The following is a 9431-nucleotide window of genomic DNA, read 5'->3' as shown; positions in this document are numbered from 1 at the left end:
TAACGCGAGATTTTACCACCATAGCTGACTTATTGAGGGTCGCTGAACGGGTCGAAAGAAGGGTGAAATTGGCTGCCCCAACTGCTCCCATGAATAGGCCCGTACCACCTCCCCCTATTCCAGTAAAAGAGGAAAACCCGAGAGCTGGTCCGAGTCGGCATTGGAACTTGAGGTGCCACCATTGTGGTACGCCAGGGCATATTAGGCCTAATTGTCCTGAGCTCGCGGAAAACTGAAACGCAAAGGGACGAGTAAGGGAAACTCCTTTTGCCGTAAGAGACATTCCCTTCATTATAAGACACCTATTAGTAGAAGGCATATTTCATGTGGTAGTGCAGGAAAAGGACATGTACCGTCTTTTGCACTTCCATTAACTATTCCCCAATCTCTTCAACCCTCTTTTGTTTACTTTGCCAGATTAGATGGTGGGGCTGAGGCTTCTTTTGTAGCTTTAGAAACTTATTTTAAGCTTGTCGGAACTGAAAAGACTCCCACATTTACGGATGATTGTGTTTTTATGCCTAATGGTCATTATTTCTTTACAAAAGGCAAAGTTGACTTACACTTTAAAGTGGAAGGCCTGAAATTTAGTCATACATTCCATCTAGTCCCCACTTTATATTGTGATTTCATCTTGGGGCATGACTTTTTCTTATTACATCAGGCTGTTATCGATTATCCGAACCGACACTTACGGCTTGACAATCATGAATTTCAAATGGTCGAAGCTCCTCCTTTAATTTTATCGGCTAGTGAAAAGCTAGATGTCCAACAAATTATTGCTAACGCTATTGACACTGGGACTTTATCCGCTATCCAACAGCAGCAGCTATCTGGTCTCCTAGGGAAATTTCCAAAGCTTATATCTGGGAATAATGGTAGAACTACGGTAGGCTCACATATCATAGACACCGGGGATGCCAAACCTGTACAGGCTTACTATAAAAAGTTTTCGCCCGCTCAGAAAAAGATCATTAAAGAGCATGTAGATAAATTACTAAGAGAAGGGCTTATTCAACCTTCTCGTAGCCCTTGGTCTTCCAACATACACCTAATACCTAAGAAAGAAGGGGGGTGGAGGATGTGTATTGACTTTAAGGCGGTCAACAAGGTTACCATTAAAGACCCTTATCCTCTGCCGGACATAGCAGGAACCATTCGCAATTTAGGCAAACCAACTTATATCACAACTCTTGACCTAAAATCGGGTTATTTTCAAATCCCCATGGACCCTGAGAGTCAAAGTAAAACCGCTTTCGTTTCACCTTTTGGCAAATTCGAATATAAGGTAATGCCCTTCGGAGTTTGTAATGGTCCCTCTACATTTCAGAAAATAATGGACCACATATTTCGTGATAAGGCCTCTTTTAACATCGCGGTTTACCTAGACGACCTAATGATCCTATCTAAAACGTGGGAAGAACATATGCAGGCTCTAGAGTACGTGTTTACGCAACTTAGCAATGCAGGCCTCGTTTTAAATATGGAGAAATGTTTCTTCGCCCGTAGACAGGCAATTATCTTGGGGCACATTATAGATGCAGAAGGCATCCATATTGACCCGAATAAAACCCTGGCCGTCCAGAATTTATCTAGACCTTATAACTTAAAAACCTTACAGAAGTTTTTAGGCTTCACTGGCTGGCATAGTCGATTTATCCCGAAATACGCGGAGCTAGCCGCCCCTTTATATAGATTAAAACGTAAAAACGTTAGATGGGCATGGTCCACTGAATGTGAGGTCGCTTTTAATGAATTAAAAGGGGCTATACTCGCAGCCAATAATTCACCCATGGCTCATTTCGACGATACTAAGCCTATACTCGTAACTACTGACGCTAGTAATATAGCTATTGGGGTGATGTTATCTCAGAAAGAGGACCATCACGAACGACCAATAGCATATGCATCTAGGGTACTGAACCAGACCGAGAAAAACTACTCGACCTACGATAAAGAATGTTTGGCCATATACTGGGCCATAGATAAATTTAAACAATTTTTAGAGGGTAGGCCCTTTACAGTCATATCCGACCAAAAGGCCCTTCAGTGGCTATTTAATCATAAGGAACCTCCGACCTTTCACTCGCTGGTCCGACGGTAGACACCCGGAACCACTTTTTACAACGATTTCCGAAGTTAACAGAGAACACTATAAAGCCTTTCGAACACGGATTTGTACGGGAAATTGTCTACCGCAACATAATTCAGCCAGATGGCCCAGTTTTGGACATATACTACCACGCGCCGCCGCCTTATCGAAAGAAGCTTCGATCTCGAGTCAATGCTCAAGCGTACCTTAATGAGCATTTTAATAGCTTTCCTGACCTTACATTACACTGCTTTAATTTCTCGAGGGACGATATAATTTTTACTCCTCCGTGGGAAATTTCCAGACAAGTAATGTGAAATAAATTTGTATCATTTATTATATCTTTTTTACTTTACAGACTCCGATTGCCAAACACTATGGGTTTATAAACCAGGCTGATACGATCCTGATTCCTTTAGCTGTGCTATTTCAATCACCTTACTGTTTCATCACCATGGGGGCCATACAAGGGCATGTAGAAATAGCTGTTCAGGGGCAGAACTTAACTCAATTCTCTCCTATCCTTTCCCAAGTGTGGCCACATTTTGATTGTAGAGCAAATATCACAGGCTATATTCCGAAGCTCCAAGTTACCATGGGAGACAGGCCAATGACAATTTTTGCACTGGTTTTAGCTGATTCTCAGCCATTTATCATTATTAACCGAATTGCTATCAAAACTAATGGTTTTTTTTATTGTATATGTGACGAGTGTTTGATTCATGGAGGGCTCAGCGGAAATAATCCTCATAACGTCCCCTCCGCACTGGCCTCACCTAAGGCACCATCCGAAGCTGGGACGCCTGTAGAAGATGAACTTGATTCAGTGATGGGCGCGCTGTCCCAGGACTACCCAGCTGATTTCTATGAAGCTCCCACAACAACACTGACACGCACCTGTCACAACCACCACCCGGTTTCCGGATTACCGGCTCCGCTCAGGGGTTTGCCAACACCTTCCGCTGCATTACTGCCTACCCCGAAGGACATTCCCTTTAATTCCAAGCGTTACAGTGTGCGTAGACGGGGATTAAAATGTTCTCGATGTCGCGGCCCTCATCTCCGCCGGAACTGTTCTCTCGCACCCCACCAGTAGTACTAAAATTAATAACTTGTTTTCTTTTTTGTTATTGTACTTTTTTTTTAAAGGGGGGAGGTATGCAACGGATGCCCTAATGTATAAAACCTAACTTACCCTAGGCATAGTGGCTTTTGCCACTAGGACAGCCTGACACTCCTATTCCTACAGTATTTATTATTTTAGTTATCACCACTCCAGAGAGATGGCGCCAGAGAGGCGAGAGCCGCCTTAACACCCAGGGGGGCTACTCTATATAAGCTCTAGTCCGAGCCGGCAAGGGGGCGTATATTTTTTTGGCTTCTTGACTCAACGGTCAGTCGGCAGCCGCCGGAGTAGCTCGCCAGATGTTCCATGGCAGCACTGTTCCTTATTTGTAAGGTTTATTTTTTGCCGTGGTAGTTTTCCCTGCCACTAGTTATCACAAGCCTGATCTCAACAGCAATTAAAATGGCTCTCTCCTCTCTGGTAATGTTAATTGTTAATTTTGCCACTGATTTTCGCTATGTAATAAGCATCCGTTGATAGTTTAAGATAAGCTAGTTCCTCTTTGTAATTCTTTTCGGCCCCCAAATAAAGACTTTATTTATTGAAATAAGGTAATTTTATTTCGATCGTAGCCGATTCAGTTTTCCCTTGACTGAACATCGGTTACAAGACATAGGCCAAACGTAACAGAGTCGTTCCTGATTGGCTCAATCATTGTATAGGGGAAACAGCTCCTCATTTTTGAAGGAAACCATTGGGAAAGCTAACGAACCCTTTTCCTCCCAGACTTTCTGTTTTATATCCACTTTTGATTTTACCGAATTGTTTTGCCAAATTAAAATTTTTTAATTTTTTGAAAATGGCAATTACAATCCGTAAATTTTGAAAAGCTTTTTTACGTAGAGAAAGTTTAAACTTGAGTAGTGAAAAACATTTTTGGTTGCCAAGGCAAAACGAATGGCCATTGAAACATTTCCATGTAGGAGCTTTCAAGGTACCCCCGGGTTTGAAAAAAAAATGGGGAGAAACACCTCGGGATGTCTCCTTTCAAGAAGAAACAATTTTCAACAGCGGATTCCTCGATTGACGTGCTAATTTTTTCCAACTTAAATTTTAAGGTTGTCAAACACAAAAGGGTGCGCTTGGATGACTGGTAGCGTAAAATACGGTTTTTAATTGGCTGATTCACGGTACCGACGTGCGAAATACCGTAGATGTTGGAGTAAACTCCGTCGCTGTTTTGACATTAAGCGTCGAAGAAGATATATGGAGCCAATTGCGTGCTATTTGGGAATCTGATTCGATAGGAATTTCGACTGATGGCGAACCGAACTTTGAAACTAAAGAGCATCTAAATCTTCAATACGTGCGTGGAAGATACGAAGTAACCCTTCCCTGGAACGATCGAAGGTTTGATTTGTCTGATAACTGCGCGGTGGTGGGGAGACGATTTTCCCACCTAGTGCGAAAATTTCGAGGGAATACGACAGTTTTTGAGCGTTACCACCGAGTGAAACTTGAGCAGAGAGAATCGGGAATTATTGAGGAAGCGCCAAGTACGGAATGTCCTGAAGCGCATAATGCGGTTTACTATATCCAACACAGAGCAGTAACGGGAGAAGATAGTACAACTACTAATTTGAGGATATTTACGACGCTTCTTCACACGGAAAGGACGAAGGATTTTAAAATCAATGCCTGGAAACTGGACCTTCTCTTCTACCAGAGTTGTTCGATGTTTTGATTAGATTTCGAGATAAACTTTCCAATAGGGCCCTCAAAATGTGTGAATAATGTGCCTATTTAAAGCCTGGGTCTTAAATTTTTTAGGAAAATAACCTGGTTTTTTGTAAGAAAATGAAGGTTTACTGTGTGTTTAGAGTGTTTCTCTAAACATGCCAAAGGTCATCTTGAACTCTAGTATACTTTTCCATTGTATAAAATATTTATCAATAATACATTCCAAGAAGAGACTAGAACTGGTTGGGTTCCAGATTGCCCGATTTCCCCATTTAGCTAAACAAATACAAATACAATGAACCTGGTAGGTTGATACCTGCAATTTTAGGGGGAGGGTGAGTTGGCGTGATTGTACTTGGACTATTTGAGATAAGAAGCTCAAACATTGGCCGCTATGTGTCAATAGTCAAGCTAATACAGGGTGTTAATTTGATCGGCCCAGGCGTTTTCTCAAAAACTATAGTTGCTAGAAATGTGAAATTATCAGGATATACTCTCTCGAGGAGGACCCTTTTCTTTTGGAATTTTCAGAAAAATCGTGAAATTTGTCACTGTTTTGAAATTTTTCTTTTTTGAATGATAGGTGGTAGACGAAAATTTTCAATCAACAAGTTGTAGAGCGTACTCGAAAACCTTTAATAAAATTGGTTTGTACAAAAACGGACCATTTTTCATTGAAATAATACGTCATGAAAAAAAAACAAGTTGGTACTACCCAAAAAGGTTTACCTCTCATGAAAAAGAAAGAGAAACCTATCTAATTTGAAATGCTCGTACGTTTGTAAAGATAAAAAAGGGACTGTTTTTTAAGCCAAATCATTTTAAATATTTTTTTAGAGAAAATACAATTTAAATTGTAGAATTCCGGAATTCACGCGTCTTATTTGGGGCAAGAATGTTGCAAGAAGTCCTCGAAACCGTCTAATTTATGCCAACTGAATTTCCCACGTGTTTTTTATTTTGCACTACTCTTTCGCTTAAAGTGTGGCTCCATTTTAGTATTTAAAGAGACACAGCTTCGTTTTAAAATCATTCTCTGAACGTACTCCAGTAAAATAAAAAGATTTCTCGTTTTACCTCTGAACAGCGGTCCAGGATGGTCGAATTACACTACGGATATGGTCAACGAAATACACGTGAAGTGAGTCGATTATTTCAAATGTTGTATCCTGACAGTCGTCCAAATCACCACACTATTCTCCGTGCTGTCCGGGACTTTGAAAACGAAGGCAACGTGAATCACAGATTCCGCGGACCTGGCCATGACAACATCAACATGGAAGACACAGTCATCGCCTACTTTGTCGCCTACCCTCGAGCAAGCATAAGAATGGCCTGCTGTGATTTAAACTTGTCTAAGTACTACGTTTGGAGTGTCCTTGACCGTCATAACTATCACACATTTCGTGCCTTAATGGGTCGGGGTGTGCAATAACTGGTGGCTTTACCGGGGAGTCGGGGTCCGGCTCTTGTAACCCATAATGGCTGTGGCGCACTGGGAGATGTTAGCTCTGGTCAAATGGTCCTATCTCCACCTCCGACTTCGGTCAGGTAGGGGCTGGATACTGGGCTTTGGCTCAGGCTAACGGAGAGGGTCCGTGCAAACTGGCCGCCTCGGCGGATTGAGTATCTTGCTGTGGGGCTGCGGGCCTCCGTATGTGGGCACGGCGGACCCATCTCCCGGCCTTTTGGGTTTCAGCCGGGATATCCGGTGCCAGCTGTGCCTGGTTATGCGGGCTGCTGTGTGCCCGCCGTTCCCCTCTAGGAGCTCTCTCCACCGGGCTTGACTCCCTGCCTCCATAGGTGGGGTGTCGGTTGGAGTTGCTACAGCATTCATTCTTACTCCCACTGCTGTGTGCGAAGTGGGGATTGGTCCACCCATTGCTGCACCTTCTTCTGGGTTGAGTGGCTTGCGTCAAAGGTGCGACCTTCAGTAGTGGGGTACTGCTACCCATGCTGGTTTTGTCACCTGTCCGGGCTTGGGGACGCTGGCGTAGGGCACTATGATGATAGGCCTCCGGTGGTATGGTCTCTGCTACTAGGTACACCGGACTATAAATTCTGACACACTGTCCTTGACCGTCATAACTATCACCCATTTCGTGCCACGCTCCACCAAGCACTTTACGATGGTGATCAGCGACTTCGGCTGGATTTCTGTAACTGGTTTTGTGCTATGGCCGACGGAAACGAAGATTTCCTCCGTTTGATTCTTGTGTCCGACGAGTGCTCCTTTGGGAGAGACGGCCCGTTTAACAGCCAAAATAACCACATGTGGAGTGATTAAAATCCTCACTACAATCAGGTACAATTCCGTTTAAACGTCTGGGCTGCTCTTCTGGGAGATCGCGTTATTGGGCCTTTTTTCTTCCGCGTCGACTTAATGTGCAGAACTACCTGCCTTTCTACAAAATGAAGTCGCACGCCTTTGGTTCCAGCATAACGGTGCACCTGCCCACCAAGAAAGACACGTCGTGCAGTACCTTAACAACAAGTTCCCTGGGCGATGGATAGGCAAGAACGGTCCAGTACGATGGCCTCCGAGGTCCCCAGATTTCGCTCCGTCGGAATTTTTCCTGTGGGGATTCGTCAAGGAGGAAGTGTATAAAACGCCTGTCACTAACGAAGAAGATCTACGGCAGAGAATTATCGCAGCGTTCCAATTCTTCCGTGCTTCGTTTCATAATATGCTTCATCGAGCACGGATTTGTATTGCAGCGGACGGTGGAATTATCGAACCTCATTTAAAATAAGACGCGTGAATTTGGATTTCTACTATGTAAATTATATTTTCTCTAAAAAATTATTAAAAATTATTTGGCCTAAAAAAACAGTCCTTTATCTTTACAATCATACGATCATTTCAAATTAGATAGGTTTCTTTAACTTTCTTTTTTATGAGACGTAAACCTTTTTGGGTAGTACCAACTGGTTTTTTTCATGACGTATTATTTCATTGAAAAATTGTCCGTTTTTGACCAAACCAATTTCATTAATGTTTCGAGTACGCTCTACAACTTATTGATTGAAAATTTTCGTCAAAAAAGAAAAATTTCAAAACGGTGAAAAATTTCATGATTTTTCTGAAAATTCCAAAATAAATGGGTCCTCCACGAGATAGTATATCCTGATAATTTCACATTTCTAGCAACTATAGTTTTTGAGAAAAACGCCTGGGCCGATCAAATTAAGACATCCTGTATACAGGATGTTTTGAATTGCTCTGACCGGGCATTATTTTCAGAAACTGCAAGAGATAAGAGTTGCGAAATTTTCAGGGTATTATTTCTAGTGTCGGATCGCTTTAAATCCCAAATTTTTAGAAAAATCGGAAATAGTTTCAGGTTTTTGTAAAAAATATTTTTTCACCGGTAGGTGCTAGAAAAAACGTTTAAATGAGCCCAGTTTTGCTGCGGCAATGAGTGTTTCATCGCAATTAAAATATCTTCAATAGTAATAATAATAATAATAATAGATTTATTCATTGGATCATCATATAAGTTTACAACTTCTTTACATAAGAGTCCAGTCACACATTAATTAAATTAAATTAAAATTAAGAAGAGGGAGAAATTTCCAACAAGCGTCACTAAAATCACCATAATGACGAATTAATATAAGTCAAATAATGGGTGGCGATTAGGTTTTTGAAGAGATTAATGCTCTCAACGTTTTTTAAGAGATTTGTAAGTTTGTTCCAATTTTGGGAGCCTACTATTTTAACACTGTTAGAAGTTTTTGTCCGAAATGTTTTGAGAATTTTTTCTATATAGAAGTTATCATTAGCTCCTCTCGTATTAATATTATGGGGAGGGGGGAGGAATCTATCTAAGATATATCGAGGGACTTGATTCTTTTTAATTTTATACATAAAAATTAAGAGGTTATGCCAATAGGTAAAATCAATAGAATTAATACGAGCAATATGTTTAGCTTCAGTTAATGACGAAAATTTTGGGAATCCGGCAATTAATTTCGTAGCGCTGTTTAGGACTTTCTGAAGATTAGCAAGATCAGATTTAGTCGCCGACGCATAGAAAATTATGCCATAGTCGATGATTGGTTTAATAAAAGTATTAAAAATTAGTCTAAGAGAGTCGATCGAGATATGGCTTTGGAGCGGTTTCATAAGCCAAAGCCTACTCTTGACTTTGCTGATGATATACTGTATATGTGGGTGCCAATCTAAAGATTCTTCAAAGTGTAGTCCAAGGTATTTAAAGGTTTTAGTCCTAACGATGGCACCATTACAGATGGAGGTTATAGCACTAGCAGCAGCAGCCTTTTCTCGATTAGGGGAGAAGAGCATCATTTCTGTTTTTCTTTGTTGAGGCATAAGCCTTTATTAGTCAAGGCTTGTTCAAGTGCGAATAGATCTCTTTCGGCATTAGAAATCAATGTAGTTAGGTCTGTACTGGCCGATGAGATGGCATTGTCATCTGCGTATTCATTAGCTACAGAGAACATGAGGCTCTTATGTAAATCCATAGAGTATACATTAAACAAGAGCGGACCCAGGACACTGCCCTGGGG

Source organism: Leiobunum rupestre, chromosome 9, assembly GCF_980474605.1.
Source record: "Leiobunum rupestre chromosome 9, qqLeiRupe1.1.hap1, whole genome shotgun sequence".
NCBI lineage: Eukaryota > Metazoa > Arthropoda > Arachnida > Opiliones > Sclerosomatidae > Leiobunum > Leiobunum rupestre.
This window is presented reverse-complemented; position numbering follows the sequence as displayed.